Source organism: Epinephelus fuscoguttatus, linkage group LG10, assembly GCF_011397635.1.
Source record: "Epinephelus fuscoguttatus linkage group LG10, E.fuscoguttatus.final_Chr_v1".
NCBI classification, from domain to species: domain Eukaryota; kingdom Metazoa; phylum Chordata; class Actinopteri; order Perciformes; family Serranidae; genus Epinephelus; species Epinephelus fuscoguttatus.
The window spans coordinates 16,811,442-16,826,769 of NC_064761.1; the positions used below are offsets into that span (position 1 = coordinate 16,811,442).

The 15,328-nt window shown below is 39.4% G+C and overlaps 1 protein-coding gene and 1 long non-coding RNA gene across 13 annotated transcripts in view; one reads left to right on the forward strand and one right to left on the reverse strand.

The window, feature by feature from the left end:
- Positions 1-9,978, reverse strand: part of sgip1a (SH3GL interacting endocytic adaptor 1a) — an 88,747-nt gene extending 78,769 nt beyond the window's left edge. For 11 of the 12 annotated variants that reach the window (XR_007450259.1, XM_049589008.1, XM_049589010.1 and 8 more), the window contains exons 1-2: positions 9,849-9,978; positions 3,698-3,813 (exon numbers count right to left, since the gene is read on the reverse strand). The gene's annotated coding sequence lies outside the window, so the exon portion shown is untranslated. Of the gene's footprint in view, positions 1-3,697; positions 3,814-7,676; positions 7,813-9,848 lie in introns of those variants that run through there. The other variant, XM_049589006.1, reaches the window with a different exon arrangement.
- Positions 8,566-15,328, forward strand: part of LOC125896442 (uncharacterized) — a 32,292-nt gene continuing 25,529 nt past the window's right edge. The window contains exons 1-2 of the long non-coding RNA XR_007450260.1: positions 8,566-8,670; positions 11,133-11,229. This is a non-coding gene — a long non-coding RNA (uncharacterized LOC125896442). The remainder of the gene's footprint in view (positions 8,671-11,132; positions 11,230-15,328) is intronic.

A 15,328-nucleotide genomic window follows, 5' to 3' on the forward strand; every position in this document is an offset into this window, starting at 1 on the left:
GGAGTATTACAGATATGATGCCTCTCAGTAAACGTCATCTTCATGCTGCATGGGACTTCCTTTGGCTCATGTTGCAACTGTCACGTCTCATGTCTCAAGGCCTCCTGCCATTTCCTGCACATTGCTAAAGCAACATCCCTGCAAACCTCCGCCCTGCTCCAACTCTGCCCACCCCCAAAATGACCTGATGAAGGATGATGATTAAGCAGCAGTCATTAAATGTACACAGACACACAGCCTCCCACAGATTAGGCAGCAGTGAGTGCAGTCAAACCAAAACAACTCACTCTCCACTTAGAGGCAGGGGAAGGCATGTGGGGCGATAAGGCGTGGCGGTGGCAGGGTGCCATGTCGAGTGCCTACGTGCCATCCAGCCACTACTGATACTCTCTGTCTGTTAGTACTGCCAGACGCACTGTTCTGTCATTACCCCACTTGCTGCCCTGCCCAGGAGGCCAGGCACACACATACACACTACATCAAGCAGCAAGGTTTTCTGAGTAATTAGCACCCACTTCCTAATTACTTGATGAAGCTGAGGAGGCTGACTGCCCACTCATAGGTGGATTTGGCTTGTTTAGTCTGTTGCCACTGGGGGTATTTTGATTCAGAGCTTTATATTCTTATAGCAAGTGATGGGAGTAAGCTTGGACGGAAATGTATGCCAAGTCAGGTGATCAGTCAATAGTCAGCTGTTAAAAAGCGTTGTACGTAACGTAGTTGGTCATACTGGAAGATATTAGGTCGGAATTTGCACCAGCCACCCAATGGCCCAGTTGAAAGTGGTCAGTTGAGTACAAAATGAAAATCAACTTGCGGAGACTTGAATTGTGAAATTACAATCTTGGATGACTACATTTCCCACTGCCTTCCTGCCCTGTAGCACCAGTTTAATAACAAACACTGTCAGCCTGCACTATTCCCTGACCCCAAACCCCATCCAGAGTCAACCCCATGTTAAAAGCCCCCTCTGAAAACCAAGTCCACCCCTCCAGCCCCAGAGCAGGGGATGGAAAAGATGAGCTCATCCCTCTGACACTGGGCCGGTCTGGTCTGTGGTCTCCCTAATGGTCTCCAGGATGTCAACACCGGTCCAATAAGTTCCTCTTACTCACACCAATTACCATTTCCACACAGGGCCCAAGCCTAAATAAACAGAGCCCAAACTTGCTATACAATCAGCTCATATCTATAAACAGTGGAGAAGTTTAAATTAGGCCACTCCCAAGAGTACCGGCCTTTGCTTGGACAGCATGGCTGAGATGACAGAATGGAGCCAGATGAACTCACAGCAGGGAGTTTCAAAGCAGTATTTTAAAGACAACACAAACAGCGCAGGCATGAGTTTGTCACTCCCTAACAGGAAATAACATCAAGTTAAATATTTCAAAATATCTTTTACTTGATATTAATTTAATTTAGTAGGTTTGGCTCTGTTTAACTGGTGAATGATCTCAATAACGGAGAGATTGAGCTGAATGACTGCACAGCCTAGAGCTTAGGTGGGAACAGAAAACCCCATAGTTGAATTAGTTCTGGACCGAAAAAAGAGAGAAAACCTTGCCTACGCTTGCTTACTGGCTCACTCTAGGTTGGCTGGACACCCACGAGAATGTTGCTAATATAGGTTATATGTGTGTGCTGTGACGTGCCAGTAGGAGCCCAGATAGGCCTCCCAGTGACGCATTTAATACTGAACCCATAATTCATGAGGCATCTTAAAATAGGAGTGTAGATTTTTAAGATCTGCTCTATCTGACAGCGGTGAGAACAAGGAACCTGCCTCTGACATACTATAGCAGGTTATGAGGCAGATTCATTTCATGATGTAGGAGGTATATGTTGTCATAGTATGGTCCACAAAATGATTGATGATCATGGTTCACCCATTCCGGTGGTTGGTTCATGGTTCCTGTTCTCCCATCCTTTACAGGCCTTTTAACTACATGTAGGCAGTGAACGCAACTAGGACCAACCACACGTCCTGAGTCAGGAGGGAAGAGGATCCGTAACGGAATAGGAATCTTCTACTGTGGTGCAAAATTCGTGAAAGTGTGTTTTCACGTATGTCTGTGTAATGGGTGGGAGTGGATGGGTAATCCTCGAAGTATACAGCAATTTTTTTGGGCATATTTCAGCTGTGTTCTCACTGCAATTTCATTATATGTAACACTAAGATCCTCACTACAGCTGAGTGCAATGAATCGGTAACAATAGGGGGATTCAACAGATAGTAAATGTTTTTCAGATGCCATAAGAGGCAATCTGGATTACACTTTTTACCCGTCCTTTTATCTTGCTGAAGAGCTGATTACTTCAGGGTGTTAACAGGTATGAGAAACTTCAATTGAAAATAAACATAAACATAAACATCAGAAATGTAACTTTCACACAGAAGAGCTTGATTCATTTTGGCAAAAACACTAAAAGACTGATATATGAAATAAATTAACATGTTTATGGTAAATGTTTGGGAATAGTAATAGATTGTATAACAGTGGAATATCACTCAAAATGTCATTGTTGTGTTCCTCTGTAACTAAACCTGCTCTGTTGTAAATGCAACCCCCCCCCTTTGTTATTTTTAGTTTTGTGTTTATTTAATTTAATGTAATTCTTTTTTCATTGTCCGCAAGTATATTGTTATTGTACATTCTCTTATTGTTATGCTTTGCTTTGTTCTGCTTTGTTTGTTTTTAAATATATAATTTTTAAGAGATCCTATCTCAGGGAATCTTCTGTTATCTGAAAAACTGAACACTAAATAAAATGTTAAAAAAAAGTTTGTGAAAAATTTAAATTTATGACCATGTTATGACTTTAAGGCCTAATATTTTTTAAAAAAGATTTTATAAGAGATTTTAAGAGCTTTACTTGCTTATTTCCTACCTAACGTCACTTTGTAAGAACTTTCTGCAGAGAGGATTAATGGTCCGCTGCATGCACGCTGCTAGGGCAAAACTGTGAACCGTGGAGCCTGGCTGATCCTAATATACATATTATCTATTTCTTTTTCAACAAAAATTATTGGCAAGATCCCTTAAATTTGGCACTTGCAAAAAGACATGTTCAGGACAAGATATTTTTACAGTTAAGTTACAATTTTATCTGCTATACATTTACAGCAACAAATAAATCAGTTGGGCGTTCTACTGTGACTCTGAGACTTTGAACTCTCTTGGTACTGTCTGCATTTTGCCTTTCTGGTCTGAGCTATGTTGAGGTGTACTAAGAGGTGTCCTGTGGACCCACCTGGGAGTGTGTGTATGTAGGACATGCCCTTATATATTCCCACCATGGTAGAGCTGATTCTTTGCCAGAATGCAGCAGCATCAGGAAATATAAATGTATGTATAAAAACACTCCAATATCCATGTGCATGTACATACACATACATGCAGAAGCACTTCTACCAAGAAGGCACAGCATGCCTTGCTCTTTGTTACTCGTCACTGACTTGCTTCCCACCATCTCCTTAATGTCGCATACTAAAGCATACGGTCTCCTCTTTTCCTCACAGAAAGCTGCAGCTCACCCCGGCACACACAGCTCAACCAAACCCCTCACACACTTCAGGTCTCTTCATTAAGCTGAGCTTCATGATGCTGACAGATGCACAAATACTGCACACCATCTAAAATTCCATTTTAAACACTGGCAAAATACTGTATCTGTCTTTCTTTGTAACTGCACCTACCTCAATGTGAAAAATCTCATTCGAATATCAGCTGGAATTTGTAGTCTCAAGATGTTTGGGCGTTTATCTTCAGGTCTTTTTAGCCAGCTACTGCTTCACAGCAGTCCATTTGTGATCTGCAACACACACAAAAAAAAGATCAGATTAAATATATGATGATATGCATCTAAATATATATCATCTGACTTGTATAATAATACTTTGCTCCTCCACACAAACACATACAGAGAGGCTTCCCCCATTAACAGTCCATGGCAAACGCAGCATAAATGACTCACCTCGTTTCCTACAGCAACACTTTCTTTATTTAACCATGAAAGTCAGCTGAGGATACAATCATACTTCATTTATTTATTTTTATTTGCTTTAGCATTCAGGGGAGACGCAGGTATCATTTAGTTTACTTGCACAGCTTTTTTTGCGATGTTATAAATTCATTTGTAAATATCAAAATCAGATTAAGACTTTTAACTTTTTTTTTTTTGCATTTTAAATGTTTTTTTGCTGTGCAAACTGGGATAAGGATTTTGTTTAAAAAAAAAAACAGTTTTCATGTTCTTTTATCAAAGTTATTTATTTATTCAAACTATTCTAACATAAAACTTTAACAGGTCTGAACAGGTTTGTGCTTCCTGCTTGTCTCTCTCCCAACAGGGCAAAAATAACAGCTGAATATGTTTTAAGTATTCATAGAAATAAATGTTAAATATATTACAAAAACTTCACAGATATTCTTATTAAACATGGTCTTGGCACCTGAGGCTGCTACAGTATTTGAAACACCTTTTAAAAATTTGTTTCCCTTAAGTGTCCTCTGTGCTGGAGTGTGTTAGTGACACATACTGTCTTCTTGGCAGAGCGCACAATCCTTTGTCTCATAATGCTGCACGCAGCTCAACACAGGAAACTGAGATCTGAAATTTTCCCAGGCTGAATTTCCAGGCAAAGTCCCACCTAAAATTGAAACCTCATTCCTCAGTCATCAATCTCAAGCTTGGCAATGCCTTCTCTCCCCCACAGCTTTTCCCACATATCATGTACCCAACCTCTACATGAACTTACTTTACTTGTACTCTCACACATGCAGTAAGCCTCTGGGGTGGAATAGCTGTCCTTCCATGACGCCCCCAAGGCTAGAGCTAACAAAGCTTTTCTTTAAAGACAGCTGCTAAATGTCATTAGCCACCGTCTTAAAGGACACCATTTCTAAAATCAGTCTTAAATCAATGGTCAGAGGTAATTTTGAGCTAACAGAAACTTTAGAAGATGTCCAGTGGATTTATCTAAGTCAGAGGTAGGCAACCTATGGCTCCCCTCCAGTGGCTCCCTGTGGCTATAACAATATATAAATGAATAACAGTCATCTTTTATCCATAATCATAAAGAGCTCACTACAGAGTAGCCACCCTGTGGTAAAACATATTAATGAATGCTCGTTTAGACCTATTAATAATGTTGATAGGCTAAATTTAGACTTATTAGGCTGTGTTACCCTCATATAAAGCTCAAATATGTTTTGCGGCTCCAGACGGATTCTTTTTTAAATTATTTTGGTCAAAAATGGCTCTTTTGATAGTAAAGGTTGCCAACCCTGGTCTTACTCAAGAAGATAAAGCCTCATGTTTATAACAGATAAACTGGAATGTGTGCGCATATGTGGATTTTGTCCCCCGCCACGTACACTAAAGAGATCTCTTCGGTGTACGTGACGGGGGAAGAGATCTCTTCATGGCCAGTATGAGCAGGAGGAAAGATTACAGTCAGAAAAACCTGTTGCAATGTCCATGTGGGCATGTGACTGTTGTTTTAAGGCAGATTTCACAAATTGAAAATGTATCCTCTAATTTCAGTTGAATTAGTTTAAATAAACACAAAGCTGTGTCAACAGTATCTGACCTCATTACTGTACACCATCAACATACAGCATGTAGGGAAAATATCCTATTAAAGACGGAACATGCATGAGCTGAACGTGACTCAGACTGCAGTAATCACACTGTGGCTGGTCCATGCCAGGACCACCGCTGTTACAGGATGGAAATGCTGGAATGGAAGCAATGCCCAGAACTCAGGTGTAGCTCCATGTGAATAACAAAATCAAAGACAATATTTTAGCTGGACACAAACATCACATGCTGATACTGCAGTCTCGCCACTGATATTTGATTCAAACCTCCCCTGGGCATCAACGAACAGTTCTTAGAAAACATACACTGTGTAATTAATCAAATTGATTATTAATTCTGTAAACAAATGGTAATTATTTTTCCATTGAGCAAAACCCCATGATAGAGTGAGTTTTGCCAATCCACCTGAACGAATTGACTGGAGAACACTTACACCAAAACATAATTACTCGGCTGTTTCAGATGACAAAGTTTAAAATGTTCTCATCCCCTTCTCCGCTTTCGACTTTACTAGAGCCCTTACTAACACGTGCCAAATTGCACCATTTGGTAATAAACTTTAACTAGCTGCTAGATGTCTTGACTGTATTTTCAGCATTGTCAGCATTGTTCCATGATTTCAAAGCCCTTGGTGACTGATGTCAGGACCTGACTGTGTCAAGGCCACAGAGGCTCGTAATCCCGAAAATACCCCCTTAACTTTCATAAAAGAACTGCTGACTGATGAGAAACTAATGTTATACATTTGAAATCTAAGATTGTAAACAAGACTTAAAATAATGACTCATAGCTCGTGTTCACACTGCAAACACCATCCACAACAAGTTACCTAACATCTTTTTGATCTCATTAAGATCTCAGCCAAATGTAAGAACTGAGGGGAAGTATGGAGTGTCAAAAACCCTCTGCAATTATTTTCTGGCAAACACATGTCTAGTCTTCCTGGTTGTGCAGTCAGTGTGATTTCATTTCCTGAACAACAGTGCACCACCTGGCAAGTGCAAAATAGCTCTTAGTCATGAGTTCAGATCAAGTGACAGCAGCATGTGCCAGAGATTTGGGGTTTACCACCTTTATCAGTTTCATTACTCAGACAAGTATGATAAAAGATGATGTACCAGTTTCCTGTTTCATTTCTAGGATGTGAGCTGTTCTGCACAGGATCTCCATGGTTACGGGAACATTGCTAAAGTCCAAAAATACACAGAGCAGCTATGGGGGAAGTACATCATTTACTGTAAATGAATTTCTGGCAAATGATTTTAATTACTATCATTAATTATATCTATGATATCATTTATCACAAAGGACTGGACTCACTTTCAATTTCAATGTTCAGATGTGGTCAAATTATTGAAGCTGAATAGTAGTGGTGGAGTAACAGTAAATTCCCACCCAATATGAGTTTTAGCCCTAAAATTAGTTAGCTCATGAAATAATTTCTGGGAGTTCCTCATGTCTTGTTAAATATCACATGTGACACACATAGTGTTTAATGTTAAGCTAGGATTAAGTGCTCTCACTCTAGAGAAAAGGCCCACCCTTACTTCTCTTCTTACACACAAATTATTAATACACTTTGCAAAGTTAGTTTAATGTTTTTTGTTGATGCCATTATCAGTGTAAATGGTTTTGTGTCTGGACCTGGCCTGATGAAAGGCATGGATGTATCCACAGTGACAGGCTGTCAAATGGTTTCCCACACCACTTTTTACATGTTAAACCATAGTGGATTGCCAGTGTTACTGTATTTGTGGCTGGCAAGATTTTACCTGAGTTTGCTTTACACCTGCCCATTCATGACTTCAGACAATAACATTATATGAGTTTTTTTTTTCTTTGAATAAATTTGAGGCAAAACATTGTACAGAAGTTTGAAATAACGTTACAATGTGGTAAAATGAGTTCACATTCATTTCGGGAGTGTCTAGCAGCAATTTGGATTTCTCATGCAACGTTAGCTCCATTTTGTTTTTTAACACTTACAACGGTTACATTGATGTTTGAAATAAAGCTAGCTAAGTTAACAGTTAGCCATTGTTTTTTCTCAAAGATTAAAAAACAACCCTTACCGCTTTTTGGGCAACCTTTTGAGCCGTCAAATTGTTATCTGTTCAGATAAAACCAACGTACTCTGTTTTCTGTAGCGTTAAGAATAAGAAATTTCAACTCTTGCTCGAGCTCCTGACTTGCGCGCGACGGTTTTCCTCAGCCATCGAAAGATGGACGCCGGAAGTGACATAACGTAACGTAACGTAACGTAACGTAACGGTAGCTCTTATCTCCTCAGTCGATTCAAGTTTATGCAAACACGTTTTATCAAGATACACTTAGATTATAACCTGTATTACATAAATATCAAAAATTTAAGACTAATACTAATACTTCACTAATAAACAATGTTTATCTTCTAAAAAAGAAAATCACGCCAAGAGGGAAATAACTGTGGAATTCACAAATAAGTGACACTGAATGGCAGAAGAGATTTCTAACAAGATGAAAGAGATTAATTTTGAATTATTGCCCATTTTCTAACGTTATCTTTCTAAGATAATGGTGTCTAGGTTTGCTGACTTAGATGGACAATGTACATTCTGCAACAATTAACCCATTTGTCTTATAGTTGTTTACAATTTTGCAATTTGTCCACTATTTAATTTTAAATGTTGTTTGTCTGTTTTTTTTGTTCTTATTAATCAGATTTCACTCTGTAATTTTTTGGACAATTTCTATGATGTCTAACTTTGTATAAATTACTGTTTGCAATAAAATTGGAAGAAGAAAAATCCTTACTCGACGCAGCTCCCTGTTTCTTTTTCACCTCTACCGGGATTATTGTAGGAGCCATAAATGATCTGTGTTCAAATGTAATACCCCGCCATGCCACTAGGTGATTTACAGTACCATCTGAGGCAGGCCAGTGTAAGCAGTGTAAGCAGCACAGGTGTTTTTGATTGAAGGAAGCAAACAGTTTTCGACTGAGCTCGGATAGAGATGTCTATGTCCGCATTTATTTTAACTTCGTGTTAAAACGCATTGGAAGTTACACATACATTCCAGACACTGGTGAGTGATAAACTATGATAATAGAGTTGGTAAAAACTGGGAATTGTTTTCTGAGTAACTGTTAACGTTACACAACCAATTAGCAGCCAGTAAGGCTAAAGTATATGATTTATAGTTAACGGTTCTATCGCGACATAATGTGGGACCATTGCTGTTGTTGTCTAACGTTAGCTGAACAAAGTGGAAAAACTAATTTAGTTCACTGACGAACAAAGTAACAAGTAGGGTAACTTAAGTGATAAAGGTCAAGGTGTCTAATGCCACCTCCTGACAAAAATATAAAACAATATAGAGCTGGGTGACGTTAGCCCTCTTGAATATTATTAAATATCACTGACAGTTTGACGGTTGGTTGGTTGTTGATATCAATAAGGCTACATGTAAGTTAGCCTACAATGCTAACTGCTAACAGCAGCTAGCTTAGTTATTCAGGACTTTTTTTTAAACATAGTTTTTCATTAACGTTTAATTTACATTTGTTTTATATATTTGTATCCCTTTATGGCAAAATGCGCAGAGGCGTGTCACCTGGAAATGTGTTAAATATATCTGAATGTGCAGTGTTAAATATTTAAGTCTGAACTGAGCTTTAGATGTCATCTAATCAGCGGTATGTGTTTATCATATTACCTGTGGGGTTGCATCAAGGGAAAATTTCAGGGGGAAAAAGCAGACACTAAAGGTAGCTATCTGAAGTGTCATATGTCAAAGTCTTAAACGTTACATAACTGAACCTCAGGGACAGTGTATAGTTACATGTAGGACACCCACTGCAGCATGTAATACACACAAGGAAAGAACCTACCGGGTTCTCTTAAATCACAATGTTACATCATAAATCGTATTATTGCGGGTTATTTATTATACTACTTAACTAACTATTCATACCCATGAGTGAAGCTTAATGGCCAAATGGGGATTTAAATGCCACGTGTAAATGTGTTTTCCTGATTAGGCTGATTTACACACCTGACCAGCCCCTCACTCACCCAACCCCTTGGTTAATAATTCAACGAAACTGTCCAGGAAAGTAATTTCCTCCGGCAAACCACAACATTTTGACTTGCAGCCCAATAGTGTTGCATAACAAGGACGCCTCTCCCTGTTCGCTTTGATTTTTCCAGACGTTTTTAATAGCGTATGAGACCAAACTTGGCCCGAGAGCATGCACACTGTACCTGATCCGCGTGATGATCCTCCTCTTTTACGAGAATGCAGAAATGTTGTTTGTTTTGCAAAAGTATACAGTGTCTTATGAATGGTGTGCCGACTACAGGTTACTGTTTTGGTCTGCACTCATGGCATGTATGTTAGACTACGCCTAGAGGCAATGGGTGTGTGTGTGTGTTTGTGAGAGGAGACCTGCTGGGACTCTTGGCAAATGTGTTCAATATTTTTTTCCTAAACCAAAAGGCCTTCAGAAACCCCATTAATCAAACAAGAAAATGTAAAGATTTGCTCAACATTATTTCAGATTTATTGTTGCTATAAAATGAAAATGAGATCTGACTGTCAAAGGCTATGATATACAGCAACACTATTATTTTTATAATCCATTAATCTGTTGGTTATTTTATTAATGAGACCTTTGCTCTTTAAACTGCTAAAAAAAAGTAAATATATTCCCAGAGCCCCAGGTGATGTGTTTAAATTGCTTGTTTTGTCAGACCAAATTTAATTTACTATTACAGAAGACTGAGAAAATCTACAAAGTTTCACATATGAGAAGCTTAAACCATTATTTAATTTAAATTTATATTCTATTTTTCATTTTATCCCTGTACTGCAGTAGTAGGCTAATCTATACAAGTTCTATAATCAGTTGCAATCCACATTCACAGTTATGCTCTTCAGAAGCATGAATTTGTGTGTGTCTGCATGTATCCGAGTTTATCTGTGTCTGTGCCGGCTGTATGAGATGTTTCCTGCATGTGACTGTGGCGATGTTATCCCACAGAGAAATGTCTAGAGAGTGTGTCTCAGTATTCAGCTCAAGCACAGTTGCCATGGCAACCCGATCGACAGAGGCGACTTGGTCATCCCTGTGATCGGATGTGAAAGGAAAAACCCTGTCAAAATCCCACCTCGTTGCATCTCTCTTCCGCTCGTGCTTATATTCTCACTCTGCACGTGTATTCATTCACTTAGAGAACTGAACTCATCCTAATAGATTTTTTTTTTTGCGTGGATCAGCCCCTGCCTACCAGGGCCAGGTTAATGCTAGTGAGGCTGTTCAATATTCTAACGTCAAACAGGTTAATTCTAGTTGAAGTCAAAAAATAAATCCCCAAGATCCCTATTAATCTGTTTATTTATTTATTTGTGTGTGTGAAATCTTATGTGCTATAAAGTTATTGCTGTTTCTTCCACGGACCACTTGTCAGTCAAGCAGTGTGGTCCATACTGAGATGTATTTTATTCCTATTTCAGGTTTGACACTCTCATTTGTTTTACTCACTCAGGACTCTGATGATGCCACTGTTGGATACATGAAAAGCACCACTTCCTGTGCCTTAGAGGAAGGCCAGTCCAAGACCTTCAACCATTACTTTTACCCAGGTTAGTCAGAAACATTCACTCCTCTTCTTTCCTTACCTCTCATCAGTGAGTCCAGACCAGGCCACTGCACGTGCTAAGTTCAACTTGTCGGAACGAATCAGAGCTCCTGCACCAAAAATTGTGGCAGAGGAGGGGGGGACAGAAATAATACATAATGTGAGAACAGAGGGAATGCAGTATTTAGCTCAGAAAATGAGTAGAAAATGGACCTTAAAGGTTGCATTTAAAGGAGAGGAATCAGGTCCTGCTCAACAGGGAGCCAAACCAAGGCCTGACTGGATTTTGTTGTCTTGCTTCTCAAAAAGCCAACACTACGACATTTCTCATATTGTATCAAGCAGCTGTGACAGTAACGCTGGTGGTCTACTCGACACATTATGTTAATTATTATTATGGAGCAAAAAACTCAAAGATCCACCAGGGCCATATTGGTATCTATACTCTCATGACTTCATAAAAAGTTGAGTAAGTGATAAATACTCCCTCAAGATTTTTTTTTTGAGTGGAAACCATAGATGGCCTGTGGTCGAGACTGATGCAGATTCTTTGCTCCACACACTTTTAACACTTTGAAACTTTTTATCTTAAAAGAAAGTTTCTGCAATGGAACTCAATGCTTCATTTTGTCTGTGTGTACCTTTGGTTGACATTTGGAATTTGTAGGTCTAGGTTGTATTGAAAGTCAGTAGTTATTCTGTTTATCTGGTACTTGTAGCTCTGGTGCTTTGGAGTTTATTGTTGTATATTATAGTTCTTTGTCTCTGTATTGTATTTGTTGTTTTGTTTGTGTGCTCCGTGCTCTGTGCAAATGACACATAGTGCCTGTTTTCTGTCCTGAAAGAGGGATCACTCCTCTGTTGCACGTTCTGAAATTTCTCCCATTTATTTTTCTCAGAAAAGTGTTAAAGCCCAGCTGAAGCTGATTGAGTTGTGTCTGCTGTACAGACTGTAAAGTCCTCTCAGATGAACTTATGGCTTACATGAATAAATTGGACTTGACAAACAGGAGCCTACAGGGTAATGCTGTAGGCAACACCACTCTTCTGTATGTGATGTAATACTTTTGAAAACCATTAAAAATATTGTTTGTGATGGTAGGGTTGTCTAGTGGTCAGAGAATGTGGTCCTAAACAAGATGACCAAGGTTCATGCCCTGCAGCTGACCTGTGTGTGCCTGTCATTAACTATAAATGCTCTGAAGTACAGGAGATTACTGGAAGAAATGGCATTACGGGAGAGCAAGTGAAGGACACACACACACACACACACACGCACACATACATACATACACGTGTGTGTCATCACACGAGCTCTCACGCAAGCCAAAGAATTGTTCCCATGTGCTGCAGACCTCTATGATTTGGGAAGGGTGCGTGAGAGCAGCAAATGATTTGTAAAGTTTGGAGTAATATAACCAAAGGGCTTAGTGACACAGCTGTGGAAGAACCAGAGAAAAGGGAAACAGAAACGACTGTGAAATTGGTCACGCTATGGAAAAACACACATTCTTCATTCTAGCTTTCAGTTGGGAGTTTTTTCTCTCCTACTTTTTCTAAGAAGTGGACAATTGAGACGATTACTCACTGTTGTTTATGTCTGTTCATGTCAGTGATTCAAAGGAAGAGCTTTAATGGACTGACAGATCTATTCACTAGACTTGTACAGGGCAGACAGGTCACACCACAGCCTTTCACTTCTCGTGGTGACTGGGTTGAAGTTGGTTACAGTCAGTGCTTTTTTTATGTCATGAATCTGTGAAAGCATGAAGGGTGCTGATGTCACTAATGCTGCCGTTATGTAGTATTTTGTAACTTTGATGAATATCATAGTCCAAGCTTAAGATGCAGTTAATCTATTTTATTTTTAGAAAGCAATCAATACCATAGACTTTATAAAAATAATGGATGTAGCTGCTGTGACGTCACCCATTGGTTTGTGGATTCCCATTTTAAAGCCTCAACTCTGGCATTTCGGCCATGATCATCTTGGATGTTTTGAGCCAAAAGTGACCAAATTTGAATGAGAGGATGGTGCTGTGGAGGAGCGAGGGGTGGGTCTGACTTATAGACTGCAGCAGTGCCTGGCAGACACGCCCTTAATTATGCATAACCTTAAGCTGTTATAAAATTTTACTGGGTGTATTATGTAAAAAATCAACCATGTACAGTTGCCATGAATGGGAAACTCGGCTATAGAGACAGAAAATGTTATTTTTTTACCAGGCTGTGAACATGTTAATGTCTGCGGTAAAGTAGGGCATTTGAACATGGAGGTCTGTGGGGATTACCTGGCCTTTAGAACCAGCCTCAAGAGGCAGTTTTTGGCACTTCTGCATTGGCTTCATTTTTTCTGCCCTGGAAGTTGCTGCTTGCTCAATACCTGATATTGATACTGTATCAGCTAAGTTTTCTGGACCATTGTCTTGTATATGTCCCAGCAGGAATATTGGCCTTTATGGCCTGTGTCAAAACCTTCAGCCCATTGGGCAAATCCTATCATCGTTTCAATTTCATCAGTCACTTGCCTGGTACTCCTTTCCCACGAAATTAGCTCTGGTTCTTGAATTGGTTTTGTTCAGGACTCTTGGAGCCTTTGTGCTGTCTAGCAAACCAGCCGGTGTTTCCACTACTTTTGTGGAGAACCATTATAATCTGCTTTTTTTAGTCTGACGATTTCTCTCTTATCTTCTCATCCTTTCAACCTGTAGAATATGACACGCCCACTGATATTGTCACAGTTCGCACTTGAGGTCAAGGAAAATCTGCTATTTTTGGTGCCAGCTGAGAACTAACTTTTTGACTTCTTTTTTTTTTTTTAATTATCTTTTTATTATGTTTAAAGTCAACATATACAGAGTGTTATACTTTGTACACAATTTTTTGACTTCTAAACCAATTTATTTATGGTTGAGAAATTGTTAAATTGTTCAAAATTAAGTGCAGAAACCAGAATGGAGAACTGGTTCTATGTTGGTGGAATAGGGAAGGGGTTGTTTCCAGTTGATTTGAGCTAAATTGGACTTCATCATACTTTTACCCCTGTGCTGCAGCAAACTGAGGGGTTTATAGTAAACCGATGACCCTGTCCTGACACTATGTTGTTGTGTGCAAACTGTAACTGAAAATCATCATGGTGACCACCCAAACCATTTCCAGGAACAGAGAGCATGTTGCTGTCAGGAATAATGTGTCGTCTGTGGAGCCATCAACCTCCCCCACCCCACTGCTCCCACCAGGCTGGTGTCTGTGGTAAACTTTTTTTACCCAGTATAATCCTGGATGCACTACTGGATGTTTGAGACTTCCGAACACCACTGAATGTCTCAGCAGACGTTGCCAATGCTCTGGTTACAACCTAGAGGTGGTGGCTTATATGCTGCCAGCTGTGTCCACCTGTTCTCTCATTACTTTTGGAAGCACAATGAGGACTCGCCAAGGTTCTTTAAACAGGCTGTCAGTGGTGTTTCTCTGCACCCTCAGCCACTTCATCATCTCTCCTCTAATTGGCTCAGGGGATATAAATAGCCATGTGTATCCATCACAGGACTGATTTACTTGCTTCACTTAGAAGGTTAATGCAGCCTCGGGGGACCCAAGAGGGGCATCATGTTGCCTTTTTCCTGAAAGCCACTGTAGCAACAGCGGAAACTGACAACTGTATCTGCTGATTTTTGTCTCGTACATGTACTAATATATTTTATGAATTTATTTGTAAAATTTGACTGTTTTCACATAGAGCAAAGTAATGTTGAGCCCAGGTATCGTCTTAGATTTTGGATGTTGTTGTATTGTGGTTGTCTCTACCTGGTTTTAAAGGCTGCATTACAGTAAGTAAGTGATGGAATTTTCTGAACTTACCAGACTGTTCTAGCTGCTGGATTATCAATACCCACTTAGTCATGATATCTGCATTATTGATGACTATTTATCAAAAATCTCATGGTATAAATAGTTTGTGAAAGCACCAATAGTCAACCCTGCAATATCGTCATAATATTGATATCGAGATATTTGGTAAAAAAAATATTGTGATCTTTGATTTTTGCCACATTGCGCAGCATCGGCTATTTTCACCAAACAGCTTTGTTTGCAACAGTGTA